This window comes from Narcine bancroftii, chromosome 10 (assembly GCF_036971445.1).
Source record: "Narcine bancroftii isolate sNarBan1 chromosome 10, sNarBan1.hap1, whole genome shotgun sequence".
In the NCBI taxonomy this organism is placed as follows: Eukaryota; Metazoa; Chordata; class Chondrichthyes; order Torpediniformes; family Narcinidae; genus Narcine; species Narcine bancroftii.
In genome coordinates, this window is record NC_091478.1 from 10,480,107 (window position 1) to 10,494,112 (window position 14,006).

The 14,006-nt window shown below is 43.5% G+C and overlaps 2 long non-coding RNA genes across 2 annotated transcripts in view; one reads left to right on the forward strand and one right to left on the reverse strand.

Annotated features, from left to right (window-relative positions):
* Positions 1-8,361, reverse strand: part of LOC138744144 (uncharacterized) — a 57,448-nt gene extending 49,087 nt beyond the window's left edge. The window contains exons 1-2 of the long non-coding RNA XR_011345317.1: positions 8,315-8,361; positions 7,620-7,658 (exon numbers count right to left, since the gene is read on the reverse strand). This is a non-coding gene — a long non-coding RNA (uncharacterized lncRNA). The remainder of the gene's footprint in view (positions 1-7,619; positions 7,659-8,314) is intronic.
* Positions 8,362-8,485: 124 nt separating this feature from the next.
* LOC138744149 (uncharacterized) overlaps positions 8,486-14,006 on the forward strand; it is a 36,723-nt gene continuing 31,202 nt past the window's right edge. The window contains exon 1 of the long non-coding RNA XR_011345318.1: positions 8,486-8,692. This is a non-coding gene — a long non-coding RNA (uncharacterized lncRNA). The remainder of the gene's footprint in view (positions 8,693-14,006) is intronic.

Consider the following 14,006-nt stretch of genomic DNA (forward strand, 5'->3'; position numbering starts at 1 on the left):
TAGCACGTTTGTCATTGTCACAGGTGAAACTCTTGTAATTAATGATACAAGTGTCTTTTACTGAAATGCATTTTGCTTTTGAATTTCTCGCTTGGAACTTGCCACCTGACTCAGTGCAGGCCACAGCTGCATGTTGCTAGGCTGGATCGATAAGGGCAGCAGGGCAATTCCATTATTTCCATCAACCCTGTATGGTTTAACTAACGATGCCTGCAGGTACAGTCAGGCAACCATATTCACACACCAACTGGCTAGGTACTGTAACAAAGGGCCTGGAGTTGACCAATGAAAACAGACTCCATCTAGAGGACTTACAATATCCACCCATAAATATATAGCACGAGATAAGTTTATATTGATTCAAGATAAATAATTATTGGTCATGAAAATGAGCAAGTATTGTTAAGTCTTAATATTTCATCTATATCAGATATATATATATATATAGAGATTGTGATAATTGAATGAAAATCAACATCTAACAAATTTAAAATAAATTGTAAGCAATGTTTTATTACACATAAGAATATTACAAAGATACCTTTAGTTTAAAATGCACCATTGGAAACAAACTAAAAACATATTAGTGTTTCTGCAGGAAATATTAGTGCCCCAGAAATTAGATTACGTAACACTTTAGTTAAATGCTACCTAAATGAAATTTGATTTTCGAGTCATGAGTTCTAAGTCATTTCAAGTTGAACAGGATATTTCACTGGGCAATTCCCAGTGTCAATTCTGCATGCATGGATATTTTGCTTCTGGCACTGGAAACCCAACAAATGTCATCGTTCCTCACACAATGACAATTTGCAGCCTTGTTGGATGAAGCTCAGTGATAATTTTACAAAACTCACCTGTCACTGGTCACTCCAAAAAAATATCACTCATTGCTTGTTCCACTGCTGAACAACTTCAAGCCATTCACTTTTGCAAACCTCTGACATGCTGCAGAAGGCTCTGGAGGCTGTTTCCCCTTTGCTAGACTCACTCTTAATCACCACCATAATTTCTACTGGCCTCCAATTCATAATTCAGAATAATGCTCTTGCTGATTTGTCTTGAAATATATGGGAATCAGAATACAGCACTCGAGGAGCTACTGCCTTGAACAGTGGGTCTGAGGTAGGGGGTGTCACATTTGTGGCCCGAAATGTGAAGTTAAGGAAACATTAAACACAAGTTTTATCAGGTAAACTTCTCCGTTGTCTTTATTTTCCAGTTTTCCTTTGTTCTCCTGCTTGTGTTCTTATCTCTCTCTCATACCACGTGACTTCCGGTACATCTCACACATATTCATTATCATGACATCCCTCCTTTAATCAGAAATAAACTTTACCTTCACTTACCAATGTCCCTCGGAAACCTACAAACATCGTAACTAATGGTAATACTATAACTCAACTACATAAAATTTACTTCCTACAGCACTCATACATGCACTTTATGATATAAGATTAAAATACTGTCCCAAAGTTCTTATTAAAACTATGGCACAAAGTCTTCGTATCGTTTGGGCACTTTCCGGTTTCGTTTTGGCCTGCCTGCGATATTGTCGTCGCTTCTCAGTTGTTCACTCTCGGCGTCGGAAATACTGCTCGCCACGGCTTCGGGTGTTTCTGGCGCTCTAGTCACTTCATCAGGAGTGCTGGTAACTGCCTCTGGAACATCATCAGGTTTCTCAGTTTCAGCATTTCGTATTGGCCATTCAACCTCTTCGCTTGATGTATCTCTGGACTGGTACCTTTTTACACCTGATACATTTCTCTTATACAGGACTCCAGTCGGAGACTTGACTGTCACCATACTGCCACTTCTGGATACGACAGTATAGGGTTGATGGTAATAAGGTGTGTCTAGCTTACCACCAGTTTCATGCCTCACTAGAACATTATCTCCTGGCATGATGTCTGAGTACTTGGCTCCACGTTTCGAATCTGTGTACAGCTTTGCTGCACCTTTCTTCCAGTATTCAAAAGTGTCTTAAATGTTTCCCGAACTGCGGGTCCTGCGGTGAAAAGAAGTAACGCCCTTCTCTGCGCTTTTTGTTCAACTGTACCAGTATCTAAAAATAGGCCACGACTGTCGGCGTAGGATTCAAATTCTTCCAGCCATGCCTTCCACTTCACACTTACAGTGCTTGCATCACCCGTTGGGTCAAAATGAGCAATTCCACTATGTGTTAGAAAGTTACCGTTTGCCCCAGCCATGAGGAAATATTCCAGCCCCAAAAGTACTGAGTCACAGAGAAAATTCTTATCACCTTGAAGTTGTCTGTAATCCTCTGTAATCTTGTTTAGTCTTTAATTTTCTTCAAGCTTCTTTCATCCTCGTCGCCAATGTCACATTTGTGGCCCGAAATGTGAAGTTAAGGAAACATTAAACACAAGTTTTATCAGGTAAACTTCTCCGTTGTCTTTATTTTCCAGTTTTCCTTTGTTCTCCTGCTTGTGTTCTTATCTCTCTCTCATACCACGTGACTTCCGGTACATCTCATACATATTCATTATCATGACATCTCACCTTGGCCTCTGCAGGGTTTAGTCCTTTCCGTGTAAGTCTGTGTCCCATGAAGTCCATTTCTGACACACCAAACTGGCACTTGTTTCCATTCACGGTAAGGCCTGCCTCCTGTAGTCTAGATAGTACACGCCTCAACCGTTTGTCATGCTCTTCCTTCGTTGGTGCATGGACCATGATGTCGTCAGAAATGTTGGCAACTCCAGGAATGCCTTGAATCACTCGATGGATTTCATACTGGTAGATCTCCGAAGCTGCATTAATTCCAAATGATAGTCTCTTGTAACGATACAATCCACAGTGAGTCACAAATGTTGTCACATCTCGGGAACCTGTATCCAGCTCTAATTGATGATAGCCCCATTTCAGATCAATTTTTGAGTATACCTTGCTGGTAGTTAGTTCTTGAAGTATTTCCTCCACTGTTGGTATAGGGTGTCGTTCTCTAATTATAGCTTCATTGGCCATTCTCATGTCAACACATAGTCTTATGTCACCCTTTGGTTTGGGCACAATTACTACGGGACTGACCCATTGTGTCGAATGTTCCACCGGTTCAATAATGTCTTGTTCGATCAATTCTTTAATTTTGGCTTCGACTTTCCCACGAAGTTCAAACGGAGTTCGGCGCATTGGTTGTGCCTTGGGTTTGGCCGTTTCATCTACCGCTAGCTTCAATTGTCGACCTTTCAGCTTTCCTACTCCTTGGAAGACTGCGGGGAATTCTTGCTTCATATCCTCGTATGACTGAATTGAATTGACACAAGCTCCAATATGAAGTATTGCCAGGTCTTGCGCTGTGCTTCTACTCAGCAATGGTTCTCCCCTCTCTTCTATGACCATAAACTCTGCTTCGGTGTACTTATCTCCAGCTTCAACAGTTGCAATAAAACATCCAATGGTCTGCAATGGCTTGGTTGCTGTGTATGGATACAGTTTCTTGGAACACTTCTTTGAGGTACAGATGATCTTTTTCCTTTTCAACTTCTCCCATAAATGTCGATCAATCACATTACTGTCACTGCCTGAGTCCACAATGACCTGCACTGTCACTCCACCAATGATCACTGGGACCTTCTCATGATGTACTTCATTCAATGTAAATTGGTAACAACTCTGTTCCTCCTGGGTATCATCATCGTCACCGTCTATCTGGCGAACGGTATCTTTCTTTCCAAGATACTTTCCTTTCCCCCAGGCTTTGCCTTTGGAAGTTGTACTCTTCCTCTTCTGGTCTGCATTGGACTTGCTTTTGCACCTCTTTGCAAAGTGGTCCTTACCTCCACATTTTCTGCAAACTTTGCCTTTGGCCGGGCAATATGGGTCTTTTCCAAAGTGACCTCGGTTTCCACATCGATAACACTCCACATCCTGTGTCGACGTATATCTTGGCTGATTATGGCGATGTGAGAGCCTCTTAATTTGCTGGCTTGAGTTGTCTTTTAGGGTCATGGTATGAAATTGCCCTTCAACAGCCTCTAATGCAGCAGCAATAGCTAATGCATCGGTGAGTTCCAACTCACTCCCTCTTTCCAGTAGACGTCTTCTGAGTTTATCTGATCTACAGTGCTGTACGACTTGATCCAATAATTGGTTGTCCAAATCAGCTGGCATGTAATTGCATCCAACAGCTAGCTGGCGTAGTCTCGTCACGTACTGAGCAATTGTCTGGCCATCTTCTTGTCTCGTTCTCCGAAACAAATGGCGTTGAAATGTAGCATTTGGTGTCACTACATAGTGTGCATTTAATGCATCTACTGCTTTCCGGCACTCATCCTTTCCCCCAGGCTTTGCCTTTGGAAGTTGTACTCTTCCTCTTCTGGTCTGCATTGGACTTGCTTTTGCACCTCTTTGCAAAGTGGTCCTGATCCGCTGTCCAGATTGGTGAAGGATGGTGGTCCACATTCCAAGTCAGAATTGGGAACAAAAACAGAGAGCTTTGTACGCTTCATAGCTATTCAGTCGACACCGAAAGCAGTGACTACGAAGGAAGTCGAGAGAGAATCCGAACGTGATCCAGAACTCATGGAAGTAAGAGAATGTATACAGAGAGGACAATGGGACAAGTGTACTCACAAGGCTTACATTCCCATTAGAGATGAACTTTGTTGCATCGGACAGTGTGTATTAAGAGGTTGCAGATTGGTGATTCCGCAAAGATTGAGACCGAAGATCGTATCCTTAGCGCATGAAGGACACCTAGGTATTGTTGGTACCAAGCAAAACCTCAGGACCAAGGTATGGTGGCCAGGTTGTGATAAAGACGCAGAGAAATTTGTTAAAACTTGTCACGGATGTGACATTATCATGACAGGGGGTATTAAGGATCCCTTCCACACAAGGCCCCTACAGCACCAGCGATTCTACCTCGACCATTCAAAAGAATGGTGCGAACAGAGGGAAGCATTAATAAGATGGTTGTTTGAGGAGAAATCAAATCTTCAGGCTGGCACTCGTGCCTGAATTGTTGTGACAACACAGGGCAGGGTCACTAATACAGCATACTTCCTAATTCTTGAGTTGTTTTAGTTCTACATCATTTCTCAGCTTGCTCAGTTACTGGGACACCTATGAGGACACTGCAATGAGGACACTGGGACACCAATGAGGACACTGGTACTCTGCAGTCAGGAAGAAGAATCTTTCCTCTTCCTGCAGAGAGCAGATGAGGGGAAAGAACCCATGCAACATAACTGAACACCTTAATAACCCACTGTTACACACCAGACAGCAATAGAAATTAGTCCAGACAGTGTTATATTTAAAATAATATTTTTATTTATTAACACATCAAGGGAGAGGGAGATATCTCAAGCCACTATAGCTCAGGCATAATTCTGAAAAGACAGTTCAAAGTTCAGCCATAGAAAATCCTGTTTTGACATTCAGGCTTTAAATCGATGGAAAGAAATTCTCGAAGTGGGAGGATGACACCAGGATGACAGACTGTTTATAAACTCACAAAATCCTTGTCAAGATGCTTCCACAGAAATTTCCTTTTCAGATGGGTGGCAATCAAAATTCCCCTTCTCTTTGCATAGGCGACACAAAGCAAGTGATTCTCACAAAGCTTCCAGATCCCTTTTATGAGTCAGCCAAAATGCAGTTATTTCTTCTTCTTTCATGGATCAGCCGTTCCAAGTGTCTTTTGGTCACGGTGTGGCATACTCACTCCCTTAACACAGAGAAATCAGACATTGTCTATTATCACACGAGGCCACTTCAGCATAGTATCCCTTCAAAGGATGTTTCTCCAAGAAATGTCTCCTTAAAAAACAGCCCCTGAGCAAAGAGTGTACTTTTGCTTTATCATGTTGGTCATATGGTCTCCACACCTGTGCCTCCAGGCACCTCCTCTCTTCTCAGAAGTATTGAATTTGGGTACGCGTTGTCCTCAGCCAGTCAATCTCCAGGGCCTGCAGTTTGATTTGTTCTCTGAAAGTTACAGTTCCACTCAAATGAAAATGAAAGCATATAATGACAGCGAACAGAACTCTAGCTTAAGAGGGTGATGGAGCCAGGTACTCTTGCAACATTAATTTAGTGCAGTAAAACCCCCATATATCCAGCACCTATGGGGATTGGTAGATGTCGGAGAAGTGAATTTTCCAGTTTCTTGAGACTGCATGTTGGTGAATTATCAGTGAGGCTCACCAATTTTAAACTGTTGTATTTTTTACTTATTTATTTTCCATGACTCTTGCCAGTTGCTTGAATTCTAGATAACAGGACTTTTACTGTATCTAGATTTTCACTTGAATCAGTGAGGTGAAGAAGGTAAAGAGTGACACAAGCTCCTGGAGAAACTCAGCAGGTAAACTAGCATCAGTGGGTGAAAAAAAAATTGTCAACATTAGCGTAGAACAAGGAGGTCCAGGAGCCTGAAATTTCTTGGGTAAAAACTGTTCTTCAACCTCGAGCTGCTGGACTTCAGGCTTCTGTATTTCCTGCCTGAAGGTAGCAGCGAAAAGAGGTTGTGATTAAACCAGAATTCTTCAGGAGTCATAGAAGTTTCCATCCCTCAACCATCACAAGATCAATACTAGTTATACCAGGAGGTCACATACTCCTTCATGGTAAAACAGTCACACCTGCCCAGAGGTTTGCCCTATCTCAGTGGGTGGACATTGGAAGTTAAGGTGCATCTGACTCCTGTACATTCTCCAGAGACTGCAGCGGAGTGCCCCTGTAGCGAAACCTATGGCAGCGTAAGGCACGAGGTAGAGGCAACTTTCGATTCAAAATAACATTCAGCTAACTGTATCATTTCAGACATCCTCTGGCATTCACAGGTCACTTGCTTCATCAATTTATGCTGCATAATGTACAATTTAGCAACCAGCAAAGAGGAAGAGAAGGCAACACAAAATAGAGCCAGTATCAAACAACAGGTTATCACATGGAATTGAATGGTCTATATCTATGTATGCCAGATAAAGATTCTATGAAATCAACAATACAGTGTTCATCATAAAATTGCAGACTGATTTATTTATTCAACACATGGTTGCTCAAATTCATCCTTTGTTCATGGCCTCAGACTCATTGCTTTGGCATCTAACAGCAGACCCCCCCACCTCAAAAATAATGTAATTAAATGTTTATTTGCCTCATATCTATGCAATTTCTCCATCATCTCTCCATGCTGGGTGCTGGAAATGTCAGATTCAATTCACATCAATATGGTACATGGCATCTGTTGTATTTGGCAACATTATTCAGTTACAATTAATCACCATAGAAAGTAGCACTTTTTCATTAAAGATCCTGCTTTTTTCAAACAATTGAAATGTTGCAGGAAGCCAAATTTCAACAGGCTTAATAAATGTGTGGCCAGGAGTCATTTTAATCATGAAGTTTAATGGACGCTGCAGATGCCAGCTTCAAGATCAGGGGAGGAGTGCTAATTGTTTAGGTGCAGGGGCTCACCAAAAATGGTGACAAGAAGGCCTTGCCCATGGTGGACAACATATTGGATTTGGCGTGGTATAAATTAATAATATGACAAATTCTTGCACGGTTGTAGTCACTAATTATCAACAAATAAAGAAATAGATGATAATTGCATTTTACCAATTTAAAATAAATGACCTACTTACCAGAAATAAAGCAAAAGTTTTTTTTGCACATTTAGCCACCTGAATTGGAACCAAGTATGAAAAAAACAATGTCCAATGAACTATTGGTGTCTCGGCTCCTGCCCCACTGCCCCATGCCCCCCCTCCCCCATGCCCCCCTTCCCCATGCCCCCCCCTTCCCCATGCCCCCCCTTCCCCATGCCCCCCCTTCCCCATGCCCCCCCCTTCCCCATGCCCCCCCCTTCCCCATGCCCCCCCTTCCCCATGCCCCCCCTTCCCCATGACCCCCTTCCCCATGCCCCCCCCTTCCCCATGCCCCCCCCCTTCCCCATGCCCCCCCTTCCCCATGCCCCCCCCTTCCCCATGCCCCCCCCTTCCCCATGCCCCCCCCTTCCCCATGCCCCCCCCTTCCCCATGCCCCCCCCTTCCCCATGCCCCCCCCTTCCCCATGCCCCCCCCCTTCCCCATGCCCCCCCCTTCCCCATGCCCCCCCCACCCGGATTCCCTGGCCTTGGCCGCCCTGGCATCATCTTCCCCAGCCTCCCTTCGCCTCACCTCCCCTTTCCTCCGGCCTTACCTGTCTCCCCGGCCCCTCCGGCTTTCTCCCCCCGACTTAACCTGCCGCCCCGCCTGCCCTGACCCAACCCCAACTTGGCCCGGTTTCCCCCCCCCCCCCAACCCGGGCTTCCCCTTCCCCTTCTCACTCCGTGACTCACTTTTCGGTGGTTTTCCCCTCGACTTCCTGCCTTTTTCTTTTTTTTTCCCGCCGCCGAGCACGTGCCTTCGCCGCAGGAGCTGGAAATGGCGCCAAACTCCCCGGAGAGCGGCACTCGGTGACGTCACGCGCCCGCGCTTTCCCAGAAAGCCCCAGTCCCGGCGGCGCAGGTGCAGACGCGACCGCTACTGTTCGGCCCCTCTTTGCCCTGCCTTTATCCCAATACCCTCGGCCTCGACCTTGATTCAAGGCCCAGATCCGGCCTTTTACACATCATTGAGCAAAAAGATAGGAGGATGAATGAGTGAACCTGGATTGGACCTGACCTTTCCCCCACCCCCCCCAACTTCGATGCACAAGGGAGCCCGTCGTTGCCCAGGTAGGAGGCGGAGGCGGCCAGTAATTGTGGGGTGAGGAGTGGTAAATGTGGCTTGACTTGACAGGTTGGGAAGACATCACTGATGGAAGGAAACAAGGCCTCTGAACAGGCTTTGCTCCTCCTGAGCTGTGGTCTTCCACAGCCTTTGGAAAAGACCCACTGACTGCTACTGGCACAGGAAATACAGGGGGCCACCGCTCCCCACATTTTGAATAGAAAGCTGCTAGAGTAATCCTTAACTGGGGCTTCAAAGGGTTCACGTTTAAGACTTAACATTTTACTTTTCCATCCCTCTCTGGACATTAAAATTACTCTCTGAATCTTTAAAATACAGGTTCTGCCCAGGCTGCAAACATCCGACTGACGACTAAGCGTTCAGGAGACAGGTGGGATGAAGGGGATTGGATCTGCCAGCTGCTGGGGGCTGGCTGGGCATGAGACATTTGGTCGTGCCTTTTTTTGTCCTGCCACACACAACGCCCTAACCAGCAACAATTTAATTTAGATTTATGCAGCCTGGGGTAAAATGAAAGGGCTCGAGCCCGAAATGTCCGTGATGGATGGGCTCAAGCCTGAAATGTTGGTGATGTATCTTTACCTTTGCCACATAAAGGCACTGTTTGACCTGCTGAGTTTCTCCAGCATTTGTGTGGTTTTTGTTTGTAGCTATATAGCCCGGTAATAGGCACTTCAGGCTGATGAGTCCGTGCTGCCCATATACACCAATGAACCTTCAAACTCTGTATGTTTTCAGAGGATGGGAGGAAACAGGAGCACCCAGGGTGGGTGGGGGTGGGGGGTGGGGAGTGGCAGGGGAACCTACATGGATCTGGGGTGAACACATAAACTCCTAACAAACATTGTTGGATTTGGGCCTGAGTCGCTGGCATTGCACTATCTGCAAAACCAAACATGCCACCCTTCATGTTGAGCAGAGCTGTGAGCACTGAGCAGACTCACTCACTGACTGAGTCGCTGATGCCATCAGGCAGCCATGCTTCCTCTGCCTGCTCACTCCATCATCGCAGCTGTTTCTGTGATCCTCTCCCACACACTGTATTTGCTCATTTCCACCATAAGAACTGGTCTAATTACAAACTTTGTTCAGGAATGGAACTCTGCTGTAGCCTGGGGACTTCTTGTACCTTCTAATGACTTAATTACCTGGTTAATCCAACAACAAAACATATGGCATTGGGAAAATCCATAATGTTATCATAAAAATAAACATCAGGTAGAATATCGGGCAAGGATGCAGCTAAGAAAGTAATTGACATCTGCCCATCCTCTAAATTCTTGATTTCTTGCAATAATCTTCTGGATTATTGCACTATTTTTTCAGTGTTTCCTGCAGCTTGTCTAAATAAATGAATAACTACACTTTCAGTTGAAAAATAAAAATCTGTAGATTCTGGAAATGCGAAATAAAAGTAGCTGTTGTGAAACATTAACTCTTGTTCCCTTTCTTAGATGCAGCCTGGTCTGATAGGTGTTTCCAGAATTCTCTTCGTTTAAATCGCATTTTTAAGTTGGATATCGGTTACCTGAATCACCAAAACCTTTCCAGTAGCCCACAATGCATTTATTTCAATTAGTTTTTAATATTCACAATATGTTAGCAAGGTAAATAAGTACTAAAATAACATCATACTCAGAAATTATTACTTTGTTTTGTTGCCTTTAAGTTCAAATAAACCAGCTCTAACTCAAGATACAGTATATAAGTAACCTGCATTGCTCCTTTACAGCACCATTAGTAATTAGTCATTACTAAATAACAAATATTTCATAATTCAGGAATCTGTACTCCCCGTTATGAATCTGCAATTTTACGTGATATACGTTACATCAGAAGATGGGTTGTTCCAGCAAACTCACTGCATTTTATAGCATACCCACAAAGCTGACCATTTCTGCCGGAGGCAGGCCAATGGTTATAAGATGTTCAAAGCACAATTATATTATGCCAAGGAAATCCTGAGGCTTGAAAGATTATTTGGATTTTATTTTGAAACATCAATTACATATTTTGATATACTGTAGATAAGATGGAATAGAAAGACCTGAGCAATATCCACATAATTTTCTCACATAGACTTTCTGATGTAGACACCAAGCAGAACTGGGCAATAAAACAAATCACATACTAGCGCACTATATTCAGGACATATAGGCATGTGTCAAATGATATGCCTGCATGCACCTCATCCCTAGGTACAGACTAATACATTTCACCTCATGGCAAGAGAGAGATACTTGCAACAGAGCATTTAGAGGTATCATTCAACTGAATGAACTATTACTAGCACTGACAAGCTGGAAAAATGCTCTCGCTTTTCAACCTGTACAAATGGTGCCAGCTTGCAATAATTCACAGTGGACATTCCATTTCGAGTCAGAAACTATTAGCCCATCTTCTTTATTTGTGCATTGTTCTATTGCACCTTCTCATAGTTTTCATGGTTGAATAACTATGAAAGCATTTGTCAGTTCTTTCAGAATTTGTTGAGAAATTCCATTATATTTGTTTCCATGGTTGTCTTTATAAAACAAACCTTACAACTTGTAATTCTTTAAATTTATTAAGAAAATTAACCGCATACATGGTCATTAGTGTGTTGTAAAATAATAACGTACACAGTATATTATTTCCAATTTCCTTTTTTTGCTTCTGAGCTATTTCTAAATATTTTATTATTCTGATTTCCTTTGGAAAATTAATTTAGCTGGAGCAGTTTGAACATATCCTGAATTCATTCAATTCAATTGAATTAAATTATGAGATATTTATTTTTCAAATCTTTTCTTCAACCACGAACATTTTCTGCTGGCTTTGAGAAAGAGAACTCAAAGATACCAATGAGAATCCCTGCAGAATCTGACGGCCCTGTGATATGTGGCTCTGTGCCTAATATCAGAACATCCTTCGAGAGAGTGAACCCTGGCAAGGTGTCAGGCCCTGATGGCGTACTGGTAAGGTGCTGAAAATCTGTGCCAACCAACTAACAAGGGTGATCACAAACATTTTCAATCTCTCACTGCTGCAGTCAGAGGTTCCCACCTGGTTCAAAAGGACATCAATCATCCCAGTGCCCAAGAAGAGCAGGGTGAACAGCCTCAACGACTATCGCACAGTAGCCCTCACGTCTGCTGCTATGAAATACTTTGGTAGGTTGGTCATGGCCAGAATTTACTCACATCTAGTAAAGATTTGGGCCCACTGCAATTTGCCTCCCATCACAATCACTCCACACCAGATGCCACTCAGCTCTGGATCACCTAGACTACAGCAACATGTACATCAGGCTATTTGTCATCAACTACAGTTCAGCTTTCAACATCATCATACCTTCAGTACTGGCCAAATCTCCAAAACATGGGACTCTGCATCCCCTCTGCAACTGGATCCTTGACGTCCTCAGAATCAGAATTTATTGTCATGAAAAAGTCATGAAATTTGGTGTTTTGCGGCAGCATTGTTGGGCAAACATTCATATTATAACCATCTTACAACATTATAATAAAAGAAATAAAAATAATTGTGCACGAAAAGTAAGGCAGTGTCTTTTCTACATTGATTATTCAAGAATCTGATGGCAGCAGGAAAGAAGCTGTCCTTGTGCCGCTGAGTGCTTGTCCTTAGGCTCCTGCACCTTTTTCTCGATGGTAGCAGAGTGAAGAGGCGTGGCCTGGGTTGTGACTTGTGACATGAAAAAGATGAAGTTCCATGGGATAATCCAGCGTCAGAGAGGAGGTGATGTCGCCATGGTTTGTTTTGGTTCCCCAGGCTGCCTTTGGCCACTAGCACATCACGGGAGACTGAACTCACACTTTAAAACACTGGGAGGTTGGTTGAATAAAGTAATTAATTAATCCAGAAAGTTCTTCCAAGGCCATGTGATAAAGTAAAAAAAAAGAGGTTTGACTTTTATCGCACAAGGAAACTAAAGAGTTAAAAAATTATTGAAAAGGCACCCCTTTTGAAGTATATGCTCAGGGGGAGCAGTCATTCCCCCTGCTCCCCCTCTAGCGATGCCACTGTTGCCACCCCCCTGCCCAAGCTCAGGGCTGCTGCCACCAACCCTGACATACACAGAACACATACCTGTTTTGTCTTTGCTCAGTACACTTGTACACTCAATCCATGGGGAGGAGGGGGAACACTATGAGTTTTTCCATGCCGGGTGACAGCAACCCTAGTGACGCCACTGCTGGAACACCTGTACTGTAAAAGGTCTGGGTGGCTTGGAGTTTGTCAAATGTCTTCAGGAAAGTTTTCTAAATCAATACCAACTGGAGAGAGTGCAATATTGGATCTCCTCTTAAGGAATGAGACAGGCCAGGTGACAGAAATATGTGTAGGGAAACATTTTGCATCCAGTGATCATAATGCCATTACTGTAGTTTAAAGTTAATTATGGTAAAGATAGATCTGATCCTCAGGTTGAGATTCTAAACTGGAGAAAGGCAAATTTTGAGGAAATTGGAAAGGATCTAGAAAGCACAACTTAGGACTACTAGTTTTCTGGCAAGGAGGTGTTCAGTAAATGGAAGGCCTTCAAAGATGAAAGTCTGAGAGGATTAAAGGCAAAGTTAACAACCATAAGGAATCTTGGTTTTTGAGGGATATTGGGGATCAGGTTAGGATGAAAAGAGCAGTCTATTTGCAGTTGTAAACAACAAGGAGCAAATAAGGTAATTGTGGAGTATAAAAATGCGAGAAAAACTTAAGAAGGAAATCTTAAAGTTTAAAAAGACATGAGGTTGCTTTGGCAGACAATGTGAAGGAAAATCCTAAGGGTTTCTACAGACATATTAAGAACAAAAGGATCATAAGAGACAAAATTGATCCCCTTGATGATCAGAGTGGTCAACTTTGCATTAGAGCCAGAAGAGATGGGAGAGATCTTAAATGTTTTTTTGTTTGCATCAGCATGTACTCAGGAAACTGGCATTTGGTTGTGGGAAGTGAGGAAAACAAGCAGTGAGGCTATACAGATTAAAGAGGAGGAGGTGCTTGCTGACTTCAAACAAATAAGAGTGGGTAAATCCCCAGGACCTGACAACATTCCCTTTGAACTTGAGGGAGGCTAGTATAAAAATTGCAGTGACCCTGGTCTTTTCTTTGGCTTGGCTTCGCGGACGAAGATTTATGGAGGGGGTAAAAAGTCCACGTCAGCTGCAGGCTCGTTTGTGGCTGACAAGTCCGATGCGGGACAGGCAGACACGATTGCAGCGGTTGCAAGGGAAAATTGGTTGGTTGGGGTTGGGTGTTGGGTTTTTCCTCCTTTGCCTTTTGTCAGTGAGGTGGGCT